General features: G+C 40.6%; 1 protein-coding gene across 1 annotated transcript in view; it reads left to right on the top strand.

Annotated features, from left to right (window-relative positions):
* chrm3a (cholinergic receptor, muscarinic 3a) overlaps nt 1-23,006 on the top strand; it is a 100,445-nt gene that overhangs the window by 29,499 nt on the left and 47,940 nt on the right. Inside the window, exon 2 of the mRNA XM_041867034.1 lies at nt 7,733-7,862. The gene's annotated coding sequence lies outside the window, so the exon portion shown is untranslated. The remainder of the gene's footprint in view (nt 1-7,732; nt 7,863-23,006) is intronic.

Below are 23,006 nucleotides of genomic sequence, written 5' to 3'. Positions count from 1 at the left end.
AACAAAAACGGACGACTGTAACTAAGGCTGGAAATGTCAATACAATCAAACTAGCAAGGGCAATGATCACAAGTCAGTCATAACGTGGCTAATAGGCTAGTGCACGTGTCAAACACAAGACCCGCGGGCCGAATAGGACACACAAGCGAGTATAAATGAGTCAACAGTTGAGTCATCTACTTTATGAAATTGCAGCCTGATGCGCTTGCATCGGTGCATTCAACTTCAATTCCACTGCTTTTGCGTGTCCCGTTTACAGCGCGCAGTGGAAGAGAAGTCTACAGACACATGCCACAGTCCTAGCTAGGCTACTAAAATGTTGCAGTCTGGCTTCGGTTTTTAAAGCTTGACAATGAATAACCAAAAAACAAAACCTGCAACAAAACACCATGCAAAGGAGAAACATGTAGGCCTATTACAGCAACATTTGAGCAGTAGCCTAGGCTGGCTACTCAACTACAAGACATTTTGAGTGCACCATACAGCAATGATGCATTCAACTGCACCGGTGATCCATGCAGTGCAAAACAATTTTAAACATGTTTTAAGTTGAAATGTTACAACAACCTATAGGTACGTTTTTGTTATTTGGAGTTATTAAATACTTTGTGATTAGGGTCGCAGCATATTATGCACATCTGCAAGCATAGCAGCAAAGGCTGGACAAATATTATTTATCTCTTCTTTTGTTTTAATATGTTAAAATGCTATATACAGCATCCTATGTATATACTGTAAGTAGACATTTTAAAGGGCCATATTTTTTTCTAATAAAACAATGGCCAGTTTGAGTAGCAGTTGCACATAAAAAAAAGAGAAAAGGATATGTCTGGCCCGGTTAATTCATAGTTTTTTTCAGTTTGGCCCGTGCACTGATTGAGTTTGACACTCCTGGGCTAGCGTATCTATTTATGTAACTTGCTATTTATTTAGCAAGCTAAAAACACGGAGCCTAACATTAGCTAACTAGCTGCTGGGAGGATGTCATGTCATTGGAGGAGTGGGTGAGTGACCGACTTTTTCCCCTCATATCATTTTTCTTTGGCTACAGCTAGAGATGCTGCAAGTGTCATTTAGTTAGCTAGTAAGACATTTGAATCGCTTTTCTAGTTAGCTAGCTATGCTGAACATGAATGACTGTTATCCACAGTTAACATATCTCTTAGTTGTCAATCAAATGTATCAAATGCATCGATCAAATGGGCGGGCAGGCAAGTTCCCATTCAGTTGTCAAAACGTGGGTTGGGACAAGCATGCATTGGCACAATTTGGCAGGCAAACTGCAGAAGGACTAGCAGGCTACTATTCCCCATCATCAGTGCAATTTTGACGACCAACTAGCTGAAAAGGTTTGAGAGTTTATCTCATCTCGCTCTGGCTAGCGTTAGTTGTTGATCTTGTTGTTGTTGATGTGCATAGGCAACTGAGGGAGAGAGAGATTACCTTTTCATGGTTGTTTGATCAATAGGATTGTGAAGTTCCCAAATGTCAGAAATCCATTCAGGTGGATTTTGTGGATTTTGGTGAATGTGTTCTAATGAGCTAAAGTCACGCTGTTGCTACTGCCTGTAAACACACAGTCCAGATCAAAGTGAATTATTGCAGGCCTGTGTGGCAAATGGCTTATTTGCATATACGCTGACTGTAGCTCTGATTGGCTATGGCGCACCGGTCTGCGTAGACTCCAGTCCTGGACAGGACAGATATTTTTATTCGGTTTTATTTACTGCAGTGTCTATTAATTGTCCAAACACACGGCCGTTTTCCCACTCTATATTGCTATAGAATTTTCACAAATGCCTTACTATATGTAATTCCCAAACATTCTATGAATTTCTGAAAAAATGACCATATGTAAGTGCTCGCTTGTCAAAGAAAGAATAATAAAAAATAAAAAAAAGTAATATTCTTCCTGGGGGTGTATATGAACAGATTTTAATAAGATTTAATTTTGCTAAAATGCTATCAATTCCACTTTAAATCGCTGTGAGCCTATTGTTTGACACTGAAAATGGTAGGTCCCAAAACAAACATGTGGTTCCCCAAAAAAATTCTCCCTCCAGGGTGAGATGAAGACAAACAGTCGGGGATATCAATGTGGTATCAGCTAGTATATGTGCAGAGCAGATTGAAGTTATACCGTAGTTGGGCAAGATAAGACTACTCTTTAAAAAAGGAATGCCTGAGTTTACATAAATATGACCCTGTTTGTGAATTCTCCTCTAGCTGTGTGCTGAGAGAGAGGAATATGGGCTCGCTGAAGCTTCATTAAAACCTAGGTTGTGTCCTGTAGATGTTACGCTCCCCCGAACTGTCAAATGAATTCGACAGGCCGTTTGGCTAGGGTACAGACAGACAGCCACTGTAGTTAGGTTTTGAGCAAGGGTAGCTGTGTGTTACATATGTTATGTCAAGAGGACTATGGACATGTCCCATTTAGTTAATTTCATGTTAATGACCAATACTGCCTGAGCACCCTTTCAATGACAATTCTGACCAATTATAAATACTTAAACTTAAATAAGTTATTCCTATAACCTTATTATGACCTTACGTGAACTCACCCACCCACACACACACACACACACTCACAGGCACGCAAACACAAACACATGCACACATGCACACATGCACACACCTCACACGCACACACACATGCACACTTAGATTAGCAATGGCCTATTGTGTTAGCAAATCTCGTGTCAGATGATTTCCATTTCTCATTATAGAGGGAAAGCCATCCTATTCATGCTTCACGCAGATTAAGAGTCACATTAGCCTTTCTCTTCAGATTAAGGAAGGAAGCTGAGAACACGTTCATTGTCTCAAATATCCTTTTTATGGCAATCATATGAATGTCTTTGACTACTCAGCCAAAAGCTGCCTATAATTAGCTAAGTGAGGTCACTGATCTTAAAATGAAATACCATGTCTTGTTGGAATGCACTAACTGTAAAAGGACTGTTTTGGGGGAGAATGAGAATTGGTCATACAGTATGTCAATAAACAACCAATAGATGGTTACAAACTAAGTGGAAAATATTTAGCTATATACAGAATTTGTGGTGATGATGTTTGTCAATACAGAAGCTATTCAGTATTATTATAACTAATATGCAGTAATATTGATCTATAGATCTAGCCCACCAAGTGCAACATGCAATGAAAGGACCTTCCAATACAATCAGCACAGGAAATGAATGACTTTATATCTGCTAAAGTACTGTCACTATAATACTGTAGTCAGCTACCTGTATAGACATCCTATCTGTGCTTCTAATAAGGTCCCATCCAGCTTGTCATTAGCCCATTCTCATTGAGTGACTCCCGCAACAGACCCTTTCTTTAGCAAAGATGTTTTAGTCTAGGAACCCATCCATGACCAGTGCACATTTTTTATGAGTTGATAGGGGGTTCATATTTTCTCTTAACTCGAAGACTTATTTCATGAGATTTCATAAATTCTCCTTTGTTTGCATATCAAGCAATGCAGAGCAAGTAGCAGTAGGTCTATGAAGAGACTCAAAGTGTCTGTCTGTTTGACATATGCAACCCAGTGGGCAATGGAAGCTTTGAAGTGAGCTTCTCATGGAACGGTGAAAAGTTAAACTAATTGTGTGAGGGGTAGAAATGGGCGGATTTCTCCATTCCCTTCTCCGGCCGTTGTATTGGGCAGTTCAATGGTGAGAAATGTCTCAGTCCCTGGAGCAAAAACATTGTGCTATCTAGGAGCATGAGTACAGGACATCAATAAGCTGATCCCAAACATTTTAAACCAGCATCAGGAAATTGAGTCTATCATAGTTCATGTGGCATTCAATAACATTATGAAGGGCAGCTCAGAACAGCTGAAGAACTGATTGGGTCACTGCTTGACACCAGCAAACGCCCCATAATATCTGTCCCTCTGCCCTCCCTAAATCATGGCATTGAACGTTTCAGCAGACTTTTAGCCCTCCATAACTGGCTACGAGACTTTTGCAGCTCTGTGGGTGTAACATTTATTGACCATTTTGATACCTTCTGGAAACAAAGCTAATTTTATAAGGAGGATGGGATCAACCCAAATAATTTGTGTTCCTGGATCCTTTCACAGCATTATAAGGCTGCGTTGAGACAATTACTTATCAATGACCCAAGCCCAGCTCAGTTAATCCCTACCATTGTGTCGCTGAGTTGTCGTACTGCTTCAGCAAATGTACATTATCCCAGGGGCGTTGGAAGACAGAATGTAAGTAACCTAATTTATGTCCCTCTAACTGCCCTGAATGTCTCTACTGATCCCACAGCTATTGCATACAGTAATCATGTGCCTATGAACCAGAGTTATACTGTTAGCAGTGAGGCGGTGCGTTATACTGTTAGCACTGAGGCGGTGTGCCCTAGTAGGAAGTCCACTGTGTGCAGCTCACCCTGCACTAACATAAATAGCATGAGCATGTCTACTTCTGCTAAGCTTCCCAGTAAAGCAATGAAAACAATCAAGCATCCCAGAAAAGTGCTAAAAATAGCCCATGTTAACATTTGTAGCCTAAGAAACAAGGTTCATGAAGTCAATAACTTGCTAGTAACAGATGATATTCATATTCTGACTATCTCTGAAACTCACTTAGATAATACCTTTGATGATACAGTGGTAGCAATACATGGTAATAACATCTACAGAAAAGACAGAAATGCCAATGGGGGCAGTGTTGCAGTCTATATTAAGAACCACATTCCTGTAAAGGTTAGAGAGGATCTCATGTTAAATACTGTTGAAGTAATATGGCTACAGGTTCATCTGCCTCACCTAAATCCCATTATTGTGGGAAGCTGCTATAGACCATCATCTGCTAACTGTCAGTATCTGGATAATATGTGTGAAATGCTTGATAATGTATGTGATATCAACAGAGGGGTATATTTTCTGGGTGATTTCAATATTGACAGGCTTTCATCAAGCTGCCCACTCAAGAAAATCTTCAAACTGTAACCAGTGCCTGCAATCTGGTTCAGGTTATCAGTCAACGCACCAGGGTAGTTACAAACAGCACAGGAATAAAATCAACATAGAAACATAGAACATAGAAACTACACACCCTGACTCAACATATACGAGTCCCCTGAGTCAGGGCGTGACAATCGGATGTAGTGATCACAATATAGTAGCCATATCTAGGAAAATCAAAGTTCCAAAGGCTGGGCCTAATATAGTGTATAAGAGGTCATACAATACGTTTTGTAGTGATTCTCATGTTGATGATGTAAATATTTGCTGGTCTGTGGTGTGTAATGAGGAGCAACCAGATGCTGCACTTTACACATTTATGAAGTTGCTTATTCCAGTTACTAATAAGCATACACCCATTAAGATAATGACTGTAAAAACTGTTAAATCCCGTTGGATTGAAGAGGAATTGAAAAATTGTATGGTTGAGAGGGATGAGGCAAATGGTATGGCAATACGTCTGGCAGCACAACCAAATTGGTAAACGTACTGCAAATTGAGAAATCATGTGACTAAACTGAATAAAAAGAAGAATATACTATACTATGAAACACAGATAAATTATATAAAGAATGATAGTAAAAAGCTTTGGAGCACCTTAAATGAAATTTTGGGCAAAAAGGCAAACTCAGCTCTGTCATTCATTGAATCAGATGGCTCATTCATCACAAAACCCACTGATATTGCCAACTACTTTAATGATTTTTTAATTGGCAAAATTAGCTATTTTACAGTAAACAAATTGACAACAGACTTTCAGCACGCTTTTAGGGAAGGACATTCAACAAGCACAGCACTTACACAAATGACTGATGATTGGCTGAGAGAAATTGATGATAAAATGATTGTGTGGGCTGTTTTGTTAGATTTCAGTGTGGCTTTTGACATTATCGATCATAGTCTGCTACTGGAAAAATGTATGTGTTATGGCTTTTTCACCCCCTGATATATTGTGGATAAAGAGATACCTGTCTAACAGAATAAAGAGGGGGATCTTTAATGGAAGCCTCTCCAACATAATCCAGGTAGAATCAGGAATTCCCCAGGGCAGCTGTCTAGGCCCCGTACTTTGAGTAAAGCCAGTGTGTCAATGTATGCGGATGACTCAACACTATACACGTCAGCTACTACAGCGACTGAAATGACTGCAACACTTAACAAAGAGCTGCAGTTAGTTTCAGAATGGGTGGCAAGGAATAAGTTAGTCCTAAATATTTCTAAAGCGAAAAGCATTGTATTTGGGACAAATCATTCACTAAACCCTAAACCTCAACTAAATCTTGTAATGAATAATGTTTAAATTACTGTTTGGAGTAACCCTGGATTATAAACTGTCATGGTCAAAACATATTGATACAACAGTAGCTAAGATGGGGAGAAGTCCGTCCATAATAAAGTGCTGCTCTGCCTTCTTAACAGCACTATCAACAAGGCAGGTCCTACAGGCCCTAGTTTTGTCACACCTGGACTACTGTTCAGTTGTGTGGTCAGGTGCCACAAAGAGGGACAGCACGGCTGGCCCTTGGATGTACACAGAGAGCTAACATTAATAATATGCATGTCAATCTCGCCTGGCTCAAAGTGGAGGAGAGATTGACTTCATCACTACTTGTATTTGTGAGAGGTATTGACATGTTGAATGCACCGAGCTGTCTGTTTGAACTACTGGCACACAGCTCGGACACCCATGCATACCCCACAAGACATGTCACCGGAGGTCTCTTCACAGTCCAGAACAGACTATGGGAGGCGCACAGTACTACATGGAACTCTATTCCACATCAAGTAACTCATGCAAGCATTGAAATTAGATTTAAAAAACAAACAAAAATACTAATTGAACAGTGGGGACTGTGAAGAGACACAAACACAGACACAGACACATGCATACACACACACAATAACATTCGCACTATACACGCACGTACACATGGATTTTGTGTTGTAGATATGTGGTAGTAGAGTAGTGTCCCGAGGGCACAAACTTAATGTGTTGTGAAATCTTCTTTGAATGTATTGTATTTTTTTTTAAATTGTATAACTGCCTTAATTTGTCTGGACCCCAGGAAGAGTAGCTGCTGCCTTGGCAGCAGCTTATGGGGATCCATAATAAATACAAATACAGATAGGCGCGATGTAATCAGACTCACATGAGTTGTGAGATGAATTGAGTCTTCTGAGAGCTGATTGACGTAGTGACCCAGAGAATGGTGTTAAGTCTACAGTCATTACTGAGCCTGTATCTCAGCTTTAACGGCAAATCAACTCTAGCACGTATCTGAAAGGCGTCAAAGATTAGTTTTTACTTTTTTGCCTTCAAAAGGTGACAGAGAGACATTTTTCTGTAGGTCCAGTCCTTTTTTAGGGACTTTTGTTATTGTATTTCAACACAGTATTCCAAGGTTCTCTGTTCAGTTCATGAGGTGTATTGGTAGTGGGTGTTCTTTTTAGCTCAGTGTATCATGGTGCCTATAATTTAGACCTATGCTGAGAATGCTATATCAATACACTCTTAGACAAAAAGGGTTCCTAAGGGGTTCTTTGGCTGTCACCATAGGAACCCCAAAGGGTTCTACCTGAAGCAAAAAAGGTTATCCTCTGGGGACAGCTGAAGAACCCTTTTAGGTTCTAGATAGCACTTTTTTTTTCTAAGAGTGCAGTTACAACAAGGACTGATTCAGGCTTCAATTCAGTTTCTCTCTCTGTCTCTCTTTCTGCTCCCCCCCCCTCCCTCTCCTCCAGACACCATGACCCAGTTGGAGGATAAACACGCACGAGTGGATGGCACAGACACTGAAATGGATGGCACAGACGCTGAAATGCACTCCACTGAAAGGTGACTTCCAGCCACTTCACCTTCCCAAAACTTTTGGTGAGTAAACTTAATCCTTCACAGCTCTGTGGATGGATAAGGGACACATGCTCCTTCACCCTGCCTGTCACTGTCTACTTGCGTTCTCATAAAGACCTTACTGTATATAATGGTCATCTTAGAAAGTCTTTATGCCCCGAATGGGGAGAACAGTCTTCAAGTGAATCAATAATTGTTTTAATGTTTTTGTCGTTGTTTTCTGCCACCCCCCTCTGAAATGGCAGTCAGCCAACTGGGCCTAAGCTTCTCTTGCTTTAAACTTGCAGTATTGATTGGCTGGCCCCTGTAGGAATTGTGTTTTCATCTGGGTGAGAAACATGCCTGTGAAAAATATTTATTTCTTAATTAAGAGGCAGTCTCATTGATGGGGCCACCGTTTCATTCCCTTTTGTAGAATGACAAAAAATACACATCATCATCAATTTGAGATTTCCTCCATCTGGAGAATAGGCCTTTAAGACATGCAGACACCCTGTTGTGTGTGAGTGTGTTCGACGAAGGGGATACACACCCCTACTGTGTGTCAGACAAGGGGCATGTGGTGATGGATATTGATTGTTGATCAGATGCACTAATGAGGACTGTTTGTTTCTCACACTGGGTCGATGGGGGATTGTGTGTGAATGTGCATGTGTGTGTGTGTTCATGCTTGTGGGAATTTGTGTGTGTGGGGGGTGTACCTGTCTGTAAGTGTGAATGTACTTTTCACTTGCTCCACTCAGAAATCAATTAATGGAGAATGGAGAGATTCCAGGCCATGTGACAGTCACAGTTTTAAGGATTGCGACCTACGTAGAAAGGCTAGTTACGTAACTCATGATCAACATTGTTCAATCAACTGGTGTCCTTCAAAATAGCCTCCAGATATAGTGTATTAATGATTGTGCATTGGCTCAGTTTAGTGTAGTTAATATACCGACCTATGGGTTGATATAAGTGCAATTCCCTACCACACAATATCATTCAGAATTGATTGGCATTGACAATCTACTCCCAAATATTTTGTGCTCACCTAACCACTCAGATGGTGGCATAAATTAATGATGGACGTCTGTCAGTTCAATGAAAAGAAAAAGAGAAGGGCCAATAAGTTTTAGTTTTGTATGAACACTTTTCCATCCATGCTTGCAGAGATGAGTTTCAATTTTATTTCAACAGAGGCCTGCAGGGCTAGTTTGACTATTCGACACAATGCTCTGTACGCTACACAACACTGACTTCATGATTGATAGTACAGGCCTTATGTCAGGCCATAATAATTGCACCACACCGAAAAAAATACCATAATCAAACAACGATTTTGTTAATCGGTCAATGACAAGGTTAATTTATCATAAGAAATTTGGTGATTGAATTATGTTCTCATTGAAATTCCAGGGCAAAGTTCATCGGGTTTGGTTTTCCATTGTAGCTTCTTGGCTTGTCCTTATGAGACCGGAATGTTGTTTTTCTGGTTGTCAGCTTGTTTCATGCTCTGCTGGGGTATACATGGGCTCTCCAATCGGCCAGGTTATAAATCAGATAGAACTCTGTCAACATCCATTTGTGAAACTGAGGTAGCAAGATTCACCGTGATGTAATTAAACAGTTTTTGTCATTTAATTTTTGTGAATATAATTACTTGTCCAGAATGATGTCTGGGGTTCACTCTTTGTTTGGATCTCAATGGTGTCTCCCATTAAAGTAACTGTTTCAAGATTTATATGAAATATGACATGAATTACAATATGAGTGAAATAGTTTTCCTTCCAAAAAATGGTAATCTTGTACAGTGAGGGAAAAAAGTATTTGATCCCCTGCTGATTTTGTACGTTTGCCCACTGACAAAGAAATGATCAGTTTATAATTTTAATGATAGGTTTATTTGAACAGTGAGAGACAGAATAACAACAAAAAAATCCAGAAAAACGCATGTCAAAAATGTTATAAATTGATTTGCATTTTAATGAGGGAAATAAGTATTTGACCCCCTCTCAATCAGAAAGATTTCTGGCTCCCAGGTGTCTTTTATACAGGTAACGAGCTGAGATTAGGAGCACACTCTTAAAGGGAGTGCTCCTAATCTCAGTTTGTTACCTGTATAAAAGACACCTGTCCACAGAAGCAATCAATTAATCAGATTCCAAACTCTCCACCATGGCCAAGACCAAAGAGCTCTCCAAGGATGTCAGGGACAAGATTGTAGACCTACACAAGGCTGGAATGGGCTACACGACCATCGCCAAGCAGCTTGGTGAGAAGGTGACAACAGTTGGTGCGATTATTCGCAAATGGAAGAAACACAAAAGAACCGTCAATCTCCCTCGGCCTGGGGCTCCATGCGAGATCTCACCTCGTGGAGTTGCAATGATCATGAGAACGGTGAGGAATCAGCCCAGAACTACACGGGAGGATCTTGTCAATGACTTCAAGGCAGCTGGGACCATAGTCACCAAGAGAACAATTGGTAACACACTACGCCGTGAAGGACTGAAATCCTGCAGCGCCCACAAGGTCCCCCTGCTCAAGAAAGCACATATACAGGCCCGTCTGAAGTTTGCGAATGAACATCTGAATGATTCAGAGGAGAACTGGTTGAAAGTGTTGTGGTCAGATGAGACCAAAATCGAGCTCTTTGGCATCATCTCAACTCGCCGTGTTTGGAGGAGGAGGAATGCTGCCTATGACCCCAAGAACACCATCCCCACCGTCAAACATGGAGGTGGAAACATTATGCTTTGTGGGTGTTTTTCTGCTAAGGGGACAGGACAACTTCACTGCATCAAAGGGACGATGGACGGGGCCATGTACCGTCAAATCTTGGGTGAGAACCTCCTTCCCTCAGCCAGGGCATTGAAAATGGGTCGTGGATGGGTATTCCAGCATGACAATGACTCAAAACACACGGCCAAGGCAACAAAGGAGTGGCTCAAGAAGAAGCACATTAAGGTCCTGGAGTGGCCTAGCCAGTCTCCAGACCTTAATCCCATAGGAAATCTGTGGAGGGAGCTGAAGGTTCAAGTTGCCAAACGTCAGCCTCGAAACCTTAATGACTTGGAGAAGATCTGCAAAGAGGAGTGGGACAAAATCTCTCCTGAGATGTGTGCAAACCTGGTGGCCAACTACAAGATACGTCTGACCTCTGTGATTGCCAACAAGGGTTTTGCCACCAAGTACTAAGTAATGTTTTGCAGAGGGGTCAAATACTTATTTCCCTCATTAAAATGCAAATCAATTTATAACATTTTTGACATGCGTTTTTCTGGATTTTTTTGTTGTTATTCTGTCTCTCACTGTTCAAATAAACCTACCATTAAAATTATAGACTGATCATGTCTTTGTCAGTGGGCAAACGCACAAAATCAGCAGGGGATCAAATACTTTTTTCCCTCACTGTATATATATATACACACTACCGTTCAAAAGTTTATAGACTGATCATGTCTTTGTTAGAATGGTGTGGGCATACCCCAACAACAGAATGGTGTGGACGTTTACTGGTCATACAAAATATTCATGCGTTTTGACCAGTGATTGGCCAGCTTACTTATACAGTACCTCAGCGGCTTGGTATATGGATACAGTATCTCATGTCAACCCATGTTATATTCTTGATTTTAGTCAGCAGTAAACAGTAGAAACCGGGTCTCATACCCGATAATAAGGTTGGGGACAAACAGGGGCTGTATGAAAGGTTAATATGAGGAATCAGTGGAAGATAATTGGAACCGCTGAGACGTCATTAAAATGGGTGTTGCATACTAGAAATTATGAAGGTTAGGTTAGGGGACTTTGTTTCTGTCTGGTTCAGGAATCTGTTAAGGCTGCTTTATACCGTCGTTTTTCATACAAACAGAATAAAGTAGGAATGTTTATTGTATTACTGTTGTGTTCTTTGCTGGTTTGTTGGTCACGTGTCTGTACGTGTGTGCTTTTGGTATTCTGATGCAGTCTTCAACAGCATTCATTTGCAACTCTTGAATATTTACTATGCTGCCTACAGTAGATTTAGGTTGAATGAAGCTTTCCAGTGTGATCATTTTTTATACACCAATAAGTATGCAATGATGAGTGACAGGGTGGATTATGGGGGAACAACAAAGCCACAAGACCATTGACATGTCTGTCAATCAGAACACAGATTTGTTTAAACCAAATTTTTTACGATTGTTATGCACTCAGTGCTTTGCTGTGTACTGCATTATGAGTTACTGTAAAAATTGCAGTCAATGTCTGTTTATATCCTAAAAAACATCCCCTCCTCCTCAAAGGAACACTTTTTATCATCCTCGGGGGGGTATTTTTAATGCATGACAAGACTGCAAAAGTACTCAACTCAAGGACTGTTGCCATCCTCTTGGTAAAATCTTCAGGTGGCATTAGTTCTTATGGAGGCACAAATTGAAACTTAGCCATACATACTGTTCAGCAATGAAACCCTGTTTTCTACTGTATTCCAAGCGTCCCTGTCTCTCTTCCCTTCAGGGCATCTATGGACTCTGTGTCATGATCTATAGATGTAGAATTTGAGCCAGTTTGCTACAGCAGGAAACGTTTTCCTGCAGCAACTGGAAATGTGAATTATTATGTGGACTATAATTAATGCAAATTTTTCTAAGGGTTGATACATTTTTCTTGTGGGAAAATCAAGTGGGAAATTTTGAAGTGGGAATTACAAACTTCAGAAGTATTTTTAAACCTCAAATACACTACAAAGTTCTAAATGTCCTGCATTGCATGACATTTCTCCTGCAACAGGGTGATCAAATTAAGATCCTACATGTATGTCATGACTGCCATTAATTAAGACCCATGGGTAGAGGATGGCAGAACATGTCAATGAGAGATGAAGGGTATAGAGGAGTAAGGGAACCAGAAGTCCACAGTGTAATTGGCTACTTGTAAAGGCCCCAGGGCTGTTGTCACCAGACAAAGTAGCTGGCAAGGCAAAGTGATCTGAATTCTATGTCAGTCTTGAGGTGTGGATAAGGGAGCTGGCAGGTATACAGAAGTGGGTGAAGACACATTCTGTCAATCCCCTAGTCAGTGGAGCTGCTGTGTTCTGAATAACTCAATCTGGGACCTTTAAAAAGACAGATAGTGGAGCTATCATTTCCCTTCAGTTCTTCAGTGCATCTGCCCAATAAAATGGTGGAGGCAAAAATACTATATTAGCCCTACAGCCATGATTTATTATGTTCCTCACGAATAAAAACGTATCATTTGACTTTATCATATTTTTTACAATAACATTTAGATTTAGAGACAGGTGTGCCTTGTTAAAAGTTAATTTGTGGAATTTCTTTCCTTAATGCGTTTGAGCCATTCAGTTGTGTTGTGACAAGGTAGGGAGGGTATACAGAAGGTAGCCCTATTTGGTAAAAGACCAAGTCCTTATTATGGCAAGAACAGCTCAAATAAGCAAAGAGAAACGACAGTCCATCATTACTTTAAGACATGAAGGTCAGTCAATACAGAAAATGTCAAGAACTTTGACATTTTCTTCAAGTGCAGTTGCAAAAACCATCCAGCTCAATGATGAAACTGGCTCTCATGAGGACCGCCACAGGAAAGGAAGACCCAGAGTTACCTCTGCTACAGAGGATAAGTTAATTAGTGTTACCAGCATCAGAAATTGCAGCCCAAACAAGTAACAGACACATCTCAACATCAACTGTTCAGAGGGGACCGAGTGAATCAGGCCTTCATGGTCAAATTGCTGCAAAGAAACCACTACTAAAGGACACCAATACGAAGAAGAGACTTGCTTGGGCCAAGAAACACGAGCATTGGATTTTAGACCGGTGGAAATCTGTACTTTGGTCTGAGTCCAAATTTGAGATTTTTGGTTCCAACCGCCGTGTCTTTATGAGACACTTAGTAGGTGAACGGATGATCTCTGCATGTGTGGTTCCCACCGTGAAGCATGGAGGAGGTGTGATGGTGTAGGGGTGCTTTGCTGGTGACACTGTCAGTGATTTATTTAGAAATCAAGGCACACTTAACCAGCATGGCTACCACAACATTCTGCAGCGATACGCCATCCCATCTGGTTTGCGCTTAGTGGGACTATAATTTCTTTTTCTACAGGACAATGACCTAACACACCTCCAGGATGTGTAAGGGCTATTTGAACAAGAATGAGAGTGATGGAGTGCTTCACCAGATGACCTGGCCTCCACAACCACCCGACCTCAACCCAATTGAGATGGTTTGGGATGAGTTGGACCGCAGAGTGAAGGAAAAGCAGCCAACAAGTGCTCAGCGTATGCGGGAACTCCTTCAACACTGTTGGAAAAGCATTCCAGGTGAAGGTGGTTGAGAGAATACCAAGAGTGTGCAAAGCTGTGATCAAGGCAAAGGGTGGATACTTTGAAGAATCTAAAATCAAAAATATACACTACCGTTCAAAAGTTTGGGGTCACTTAGAAATGTCCTTGTTTTCGAAATAAAAGCTATATTTTTGTCCATTAAAATAACATCAAATTGATCAGAAATACAGTTTAGACATTGTTCATGTTGTAAATGGCTATTGTAGATGGAAACGGCTGATTTTTTTATGGAATATCTACATAGGCATACAGAGGCCCATTATCAGCAACCATCAGTCCTGTGTTCCAATGGCACGTTGTGTTTGCTAATCCAAGTTTATCATTTTAAAAGGCTAATTGATCATTAGAAAACCCTTTTGCAATTATGTTAGCACAGCTGAAAACTGTTGTGCTGAATAAAGAAGCAATAAAACTGGCCTTCTTGAGACTAGTTGTATCTGGTGCAACAGCAATTGTGGGTTCGATTATAGGCTCAAAATGGCCAGAAACAAATAACTTTCTTCTGAAACTCGTCAGTCTATTCTTGTTCTGAGAAATGAAGGCTATTCCATGCGAGAAATTGCCAAGAAACTGAAGATCTCGTACAACGCTGTGTACTACTCCCTTCACAGAACAGCGCAAACTGTCTCTAACCAGAATAGAAAGAGGAGTGGGAGGCCTCGGTGCACAACTGAGCAAGAGGACAAATACATTAGAGTGTCTAGTTTGAGAAACAGACGCCTCACAGGTCCTCAACTGGCAGCTTCATTAAATAGTATCCGCAAAACACCAGTCTCAACGTCAACAGTGAAGAGGCTGACCTTCTAGGCAGAGTTGCAAAGAAAAAGCCATATCTCAGACTGGCCAATAAAAATAAAAGATTAAGATGGGCAAAAGAACACAGACACTGGACAGAGGAAGATTGGAAAAAAGTGTTATGGACAGACGAATCGAAGTTTGAGGTGTTCGGATCACAAAGAAGAACATTTGTGAGATGCAGACCAAATGAAAAGATGCTGGAGGAGTACTTGATGCCATCTGTCAAGCATGGTGGAGGCAATGTGATGGTCTGGGGGTGCTTTGGTGGTGGTAAAGTGGGAGATTTGTACAGGGTAAAAGGGATCTTGAAGAAGGAAGGCTATCACTCCATTTTGCAATGCCATGCCATACCCTGTGGACGGCGCTTGATTGGAGCCAATTTCCTCCTACAACAGGACAATGACCCAAAGCAGAGCTCCAAACTATGCAATAACTATTTAGGGAAGAAGCAGTCAGCTGGTATTCTGTCTATAATGGAGTGGCCAGCACAGTCACCGTATCTCAACCCTATTGAGCTGTTGTGGGAGCAGCTTGACCGTAAGAAGTGCCCATCAAGCCAATCCAACTTGTGGGAGGTGCTTCAGGAAGCATGGGGTGAAATCTCTTCAGATTACCTCAACAAATTGACAACTAGAATGCCAAAGGTCTGCATGGCTGTAATTGCTGCAAATGGAGGATTCTTTGACGAAAGCAAAGTTTGAAGGACACAATTATTATTTCTATTAAAAATCATTATTTCTAACCTTGACAATGACTACATTTCCTATGCATTTAGCTATATTTCATATTCTAACTCGTTTCATGTGTTTTCATGGAAAACAGACATTTCCAAGTGACACCAAACTTTTGAACGGTAGTGTATTTTGATTTGTTTAACCCTTTGTTGGTTACCGCATGATTCCATATGTGTTATTTCATGGTTTTGATGTCTTCACTATTATTCTACAATTTAGAAAATAGTAAAAATAGAGAAAAACTAGGTGTGTCCAAACTTTTGACTGGTAGTGTATACTCATATTAATCTTGACTAGTTATGTGTCCACTAATAGAGCATGCTTTTATTTGGGCAGCTATTTTTTACATTCAGCATCACTCTGTCAAGGGAAATATGATATTATGTTTAACAAAGACACTGTGCCTTCAGAAAGTATTCACACCCCTTGACTTTTTACAGCATTTGTTGTGTTACAAGGTGGGATTAAAATGGATTGAATTGTCATTCTTTTGTCAATGATCTACACAAAATACTTTGATGTAAAAGTGGAAGAAGAATTCTAATATTTGTAAAAAAATAAATATAAATAAAACCCACTAATATATATTGATTACATACAGTGCATTCGGAAAGTATTCAGACCCCTTTACATTTTCCACAATTTGTTACGTTACAGCCTTATTCTAAAATTGATTAAATTGTTCATTTTTTTCATCAATCTACACACAATACCCCATAATGACGAAGCAAAAACAGGTTTTTAGAAATGCATATAAATCCAGAGCGACTTACAGTTAGGGAGTGCATACATTTTTTAAATTATTTTTTTATACTGGCCCCCCGTGGGAATTGAACCCACAACCCTGGTGTTGCTCTTATCCAGAGCGACTTACAGTTAGTGAGTGCATACATTATTTTATTTTTTTATACTGTTGCAAACGCCATGCTCTACCAACTGAGCTACATCCCTGCCAGCCATTCCCTCCCCTACCCTGGACGACACTGGGCCAATTATGCGCCGCCCCATGGGTCTCCCGGTCACGACAGAGCCTGGATTCGAACCAGGATCTCTAGTGGCACAGCTAGCACTGTGATGCAGTGCCTTAGACCACTGTGCCACTCGGGAGGTATGCACTGTCAACTATAGGACCTTATATAGACAGGGGTCCAAATCATGTCCAATCAGTTGAATTTACCACAGGTGGACTCCAATCAAGTTGTAGAAACATCTCAAGGATGATCAATGGAAATAGGATGCACCTGAGCTCAATTTCGAGTCTCATAGCAAAGGGTCTGAATACTTATGTAAATAAGGTATTTTTGGTTTTTATTTCAAAAATGTTCTAAAAACGTATTTTCGCTTTGCCGTTATGGGGTATTGTGTGTAGATTGAGTATTTTTATTTATTTAATCCATTTTAGAATAAGGCTGTAACAAACGTAACAAAATATGGAACAACGTAACAAAATATGGAAAAAGGGAAGTGGTGTGAATACTTTCCGAATTTCTGTACTGAATGAAATATTACCACTACCTTTTTAAAACCATTTCTATCTTTATTTCCCAAACACAATTCAACACAATCCCAATCGCTTATTTGTTTGTTGTTTATAATTTTAAGCATCTTATAACACAGGCTTAACACCTAACGAACATTGTACTTTTTTAAACACTTTTAACATAGGCCAGGCCCTGTTGTTACTTCATATCCCAGCAATAATGCCTTGCGGTACGCCTGGGAAGAAAACATTTCAATTTGCTCAACTTGCCATTGTCTTAACCATTGGCTCAACTTACCCCAAAGTAAACATTTTGACTATATTAGCTCACACATCTACAAGGATGCACTTTCAGGCTAGGTTTACAACCTCATATTGAAGATTATAGAGACCGCCACTGATGTATAGAACAATAAAAAAAAGTATCTACTTTGATTTAGTTACAAGCATCATGAAACCACTGGAACAATACACATTCATTAACTTGGTGAAAATCAGTTTTTTTGACCACTTTTTCCATGTGGTTTCTTTCTTCACAGACTCCATGAAATGATGACCACTTCCTAAATATTTGGTCAAATTATTAATTTTGTGTAGATCAACTTACCCCTTTGGCTCAACTTACCCCACTCTCCCCCTACTTGTTTTACCCAATGTTCAGCAATAGTAACACTTGCATACACATTCCAACCACAACAGTTGCAAGGTTGAATTTTAACTTTTTACATTTCAGGGCAGCCAGGTTCTGTCTTATACTGCATCTGCAAGAACGCAGAGTTCTCTTTCTGCTTGAGACAGTGTCCAAAGTTATCTGAGTCTCTAGTAGTGTTTTTTTTCTTCTTCTTCTTTAAATTCATAAATCCCTTTAACCATCCAGCAAAAGTAGCACCAAGAAATGCCTCACTTGAATATTGCATCATAGTGAAACCACTTCATGACTGAAATATGAAAACTTTCCTAACACCTCTTTCAGGACTACTTCTCTTAGAATTTTTATGGAAGCCTACATTAACCCTTTCTGACATCACACTTTTATTGACCAGAACTTTAAAATATGTAAAATATGTTATCTTATATTTTCCCAATTCACATGTATGTATATTATTTTACTGCTCTAGGGATATACTTATTGTTTGGATAATCTTATTTACTATTATGGATTGATTTTTACCATACATTTTTTCACTCTTTATGCGGTGCACAATGCAGAGAACACCGGAAGAAGAATGATCATTTAATTACCACAGTGAATTATTGTAACGTTTGTTTATGTGTCAATTAATCCCATAAGGGATGGGTTGCCAATTGGCGATTTGACACGAAAATAATATGTCATTCATAAAGTTTCATTCATTTCCTTCATTCATTCATTTAATTCATTAATTCATTGTAGGAGTTTGGAATGTATTGCTTTTGTTTGCCTGTTCTAAGTGAGTAAATCCTCACAGGCTACTAGAGCTTAGTGACCAGTATTGTGTGTGTTCATGTATGTACGTGTGCGTATGCGTACATTCATGAGGATTATCGTAAAGTCTCCTGTGATCTACTATTCATGACACGTGCATTATGCAACTTCAAGGTGACTGATCTGAGACAATACCATGAACGACATGGCAAGGTCATTTCCAGAGGATCAACAGACATTACTTTGACGAAAACCCAACCACTGTGGTAGCTTACTAAAAATGGGGTGTATCTATTTTCACGTGTCACAAACGTAGGCCTACTTGCTCGTTGTCTTTGAAGAAAATGACAATTGGAAACATTGAGAGAAGGCTTCAGTCTCTGTGACAGGCCATCAATTTACAGTCTCATCCATTTCAAAGGAAAACAAAAGAGCTGTCATATTTCACTCACACAATGGAAATCTTGTTTGGCCCTCAAACATAAATAATCCTGAGTGTTCTTTAAAGAGTTACTTTGAAAGGGTTGAATCTATTTTAGAAGATCAGCTTCCTATACCATCTTCTCTGTGTCATCTCTTGACTGAGTCATTGTCCTCATCCCAATAGAGTATCCATGGGAAAACCTGCCAGTAAATGCTGGATCTTGATCTATGAGAAGTGGACCTTTATCATTAAAGTGATGAATGATGATAAATTACATGTACAAGCCCATAGACTGTAAAGGGATTTTTATCAAATCAAAAGGGTTTTCTCTGCATCGCAGTACTTGAGGCATCACTACAGACCCGGGTTCGATCCCAGGCTGTGTCACCGCCGGCCGTGACCGGGAGACCCATGAGGCGGCGCACAATTGGCCCAGCGTCGTCCGGGTTAGGGGAGGGTTTGGCCGGCCGGGATTTCCTTGTCCCATCGTGCTCTAGCGACTCCTTGTGGTGGGCTGAGTGCCTGCAAGCTGACTACAGTTGCCAGCTTGACGGTGTTTCCTCCGACACATTGGTGCGGCTGGCTTACGGGTTAAGCGAGTAGTGTGTCAAGAAGCAGTGCGGCTTAGCAGGGTTGTGTTTCGGAGGACACATGGCTCTCGACCTTCGCCTCTCCCGAGTCCGTAGGGGAGTTGCAGCAATGGGACAAGACTGTAACTACCAATTGGATATCACAAAAGTGGGGAGAAAAAGCGCGTGTGGCTTTTGGAATAAAGCATGTTTTATTCCAAAAGCCACACAAACAGACATTGAGACATTGGAGCACTATGAAAAGGTTGAGTCCTAACTCTTTGGTAGTTAAAACTGTCTGGTTCTGGTTCTGTTGGTCATATCGTTCTCTCGTTCTCTCTCTCTCTCTCTCTCTCTCTCTCTCTCTCTCTCTCTCTCTCTCTCTCTCTCTCTCTCTCTCTCTCTCTCTCTCTCTCTCTCTCTCTCTCTCTCTCTCTCTCTCTCCCTTATTCATTTTGAGTGGTATGTCCTTTAGAAGACATAGGCTGCAGCTGGTATGTGTGTGGTATAATTCACTGATATGACGCGTGGCGGTGAGATAAAGACTGTTTGAGGAGAGAACAGAAACAGAACAGGACATTTCTTATCCTGACTACTGAGTCTGTATTGTTCTGTACTCAGCTGAACGGTATGTCTCAGTCATTTGCTACGGAGAAAATAATGATTAAGAGACAGGAAGCAAGACACAGGAAGTTGCACGTTCCATGGTGAATACGAACGTTATTTTATCCAACTGTATCATACTGTAGATACATTTGTAGACATACTAGACTATCAGCAGATAAATTACAAGATCAGAGGAGAGGTTAACATCTGTCATCCATTGCCATTCAACCATCCTATGATGCTAACTGAAGCAACATTTCTAATTTTGCAGTGTCTCTGTCCAAGTGGATGTTCTTCTATTTGGGGGCTGAAATCTGAAGATCTTCAGTTGATGATTCTGGCTTTAATTAGTATAGCCTGTTTTAGTGATCTCAATAATTCTTTACAGGCTATGCTAATTTGGGCCAGAATCAGCAATGCTTTGGGATGGACAAATTCACCAGACTCTTTACGATGTGCCTGCAATGTTTTCATTTCATAAATGCTGTTTTTTTATGGCTGGATGCTCAAATATGAATGACAGGATAGATAAAGGCCACCTTCTAAACTTTACTTTTGGTTTTGTACGGTAAAGATATCACCTAGAGATCCATGGTAAAAACAATAGGTGGGTAAACTCTGATCGTGAATAAAGTAATGCTTCCTATATTTTCTATGCATTTTTCTGCGATAGGTGGGTAAACGCCTATCCACTACACCACTGATTGTATCGTTATTGATTTGTTACAGATGGCACCATGTTATGTGTCATTCAGGACAAACATGTGGCCCCTGTGGGGAACTGCTTTGGAGTCGACTACATGGTCAGTGTGTAAATGTCAATATCCTCATCTCTATCTGCCTTCCGTTACCAGTCATTTTCTCCCCTAGCTTTCTCGTTTCGCTTCTGTCTCTGTGAGGGCGACAATGGCAAGTAAAAGTATTGATGCCTAAATCTAGACTCCCCACCAGTGGAGGCTGGTGGGAGGAGCTATAGGAGGACATGCTCATTGTAATAGCTGGAATGTTATAAATGGGAGGGAGTCAAACATGTGTTTTCCATATGTTTGATGTGTTTGATAGCGTTCCATTAATTCCATTACAACCATTACAATGAGCCCATCCTCCTATAGCTCCACCTATCAGCCTCCTCTGCTCCCCACTATAGTGCATTCTCGATTAACCCAGAGGTCACAGAGCGGTGTGGAACCTTTGGGCAGGTAATTTAACAGTATGCCTCCCCTTTAACAAATTAAGTATCTCCTTTAAGTTCCTCTGAGGGGTGAAATAGGGAGTACAACTCATGATATAGTGTTTCCCTTACAGTGTATGATTAAAACCATTCAGGGTGCTGAGCACAGAACATGGTGTGATCAACATGCTACATGTACAGTACCAGTCAAGTTTGGACACACCTACTCATTCAAGGGTTTTTCTTTATTTTTACTATTTTCTTCAATGTAGAATAATAGTGAAGACATCAAAACTATTAAATAACACATATGGAATCATGTAGTAACCAAAAAAGTTTTGAGACTCTTCAAATAGCCACCCTTTGCCTTGATGACAGCTTTGCACACTCTTGGCATTCTCTCAACTAGATTTATGAGGTAGTCACCTGGAATGCATTTCAATTAACAGGTGTGCCTTCTTAAAAGTTAATTTGTGGAATTTCTTTCCTTCTTAATGTGTTTGAGCCAATCAGTTGTGTTGTGACAAGGTAGGGAGGTATACAGAAGCTAGCCCTATTTGGTAAAAGACCAAGTCCTTATTATGGCAACAACAGCTCAAATAAGCAAAGAGAAACGACAGTCCATCATTATTTTAAGACATGAAGGTCAGTAAATACGGAACATTTCAAGAACTTTGAACGTTTCTTCAAGTGCAGTTGCAAAAACCATCATGCGCTATGATGAAACTGGCACTCATGAGGACCGCCACAGGAATGGAAGACCCAGAGTTACCTCTGCTGCAGAGGATAAGTTCATCAAGAGTTACCAGCCTCAGAAATTGCAGCCCAAATTAATGCTTCACAGAGTTCAAGTCACAGACACATCTCAACATCAACTGTTCAAAGGGGACTGTGTGATTCACTCCTTCATGGTCAACTGCTGCAAAGAAACCACTACTAAAGGACATCAATAAGAAGAAGAGACCTGCTTGGGCCAAGAAACACGAGCAATGGACATTAGGCTGGTGGAAATGTGTCCTTTGGTCTGGAGTCCAAATTGGAGATTTTTGGTTCCAACCACCGTGTCTTTGTGAGACGTGGTGTGGGTGAACGGATGATCTCCGCATGTGTAGTTCCCACCGTAAAGCATGGAGGAGGAGGTGTTATGGTATGGGGGTGCTTTGCTGGTGACACTGTCTGTGATTTATTTAGAATTCAAGGCACACTTAACCAGCATGGCTACCACAGCATTCTGCAGCGATACGCCATCCTTCTGGTTTGGGCTTAGTGGGACTATCATTTATTTATCAACAGGACAATGACCCAAAACACACCTCCAGGCTGTGTAAGGGCTATTTTACCAAGAAGGAGAGTGATGGAGTGCTGCATCAGATGACCTGGCCTCCACAATCACCCGACCTCAACCCAATTGAGATGGTTTGGGATGAGTCGGACAGCAGAGTGAAGGAAAAGCAGCTAACAAGTGCTCAGCATAGGAGGGAACTCCTTCAAGACTGTTGGAAAAGCATTCCAGGTGAAGCTGGTTGAGAGAATGCCAAGTGTGTGCAAAGCTGTCATAAAGGGTGGCCATTTGAAGAATCTCAAATATAAAATATATTTTGATTCGTTAAACACTTGTTTGGTTACTATATGATTCCATATGTGTT

This window comes from Coregonus clupeaformis, chromosome 37 (genome assembly GCF_020615455.1).
Source record: "Coregonus clupeaformis isolate EN_2021a chromosome 37, ASM2061545v1, whole genome shotgun sequence".
Lineage (NCBI taxonomy): Eukaryota > Metazoa > Chordata > Actinopteri > Salmoniformes > Salmonidae > Coregonus > Coregonus clupeaformis.
This window is presented reverse-complemented; position numbering and strand designations above follow the sequence as displayed.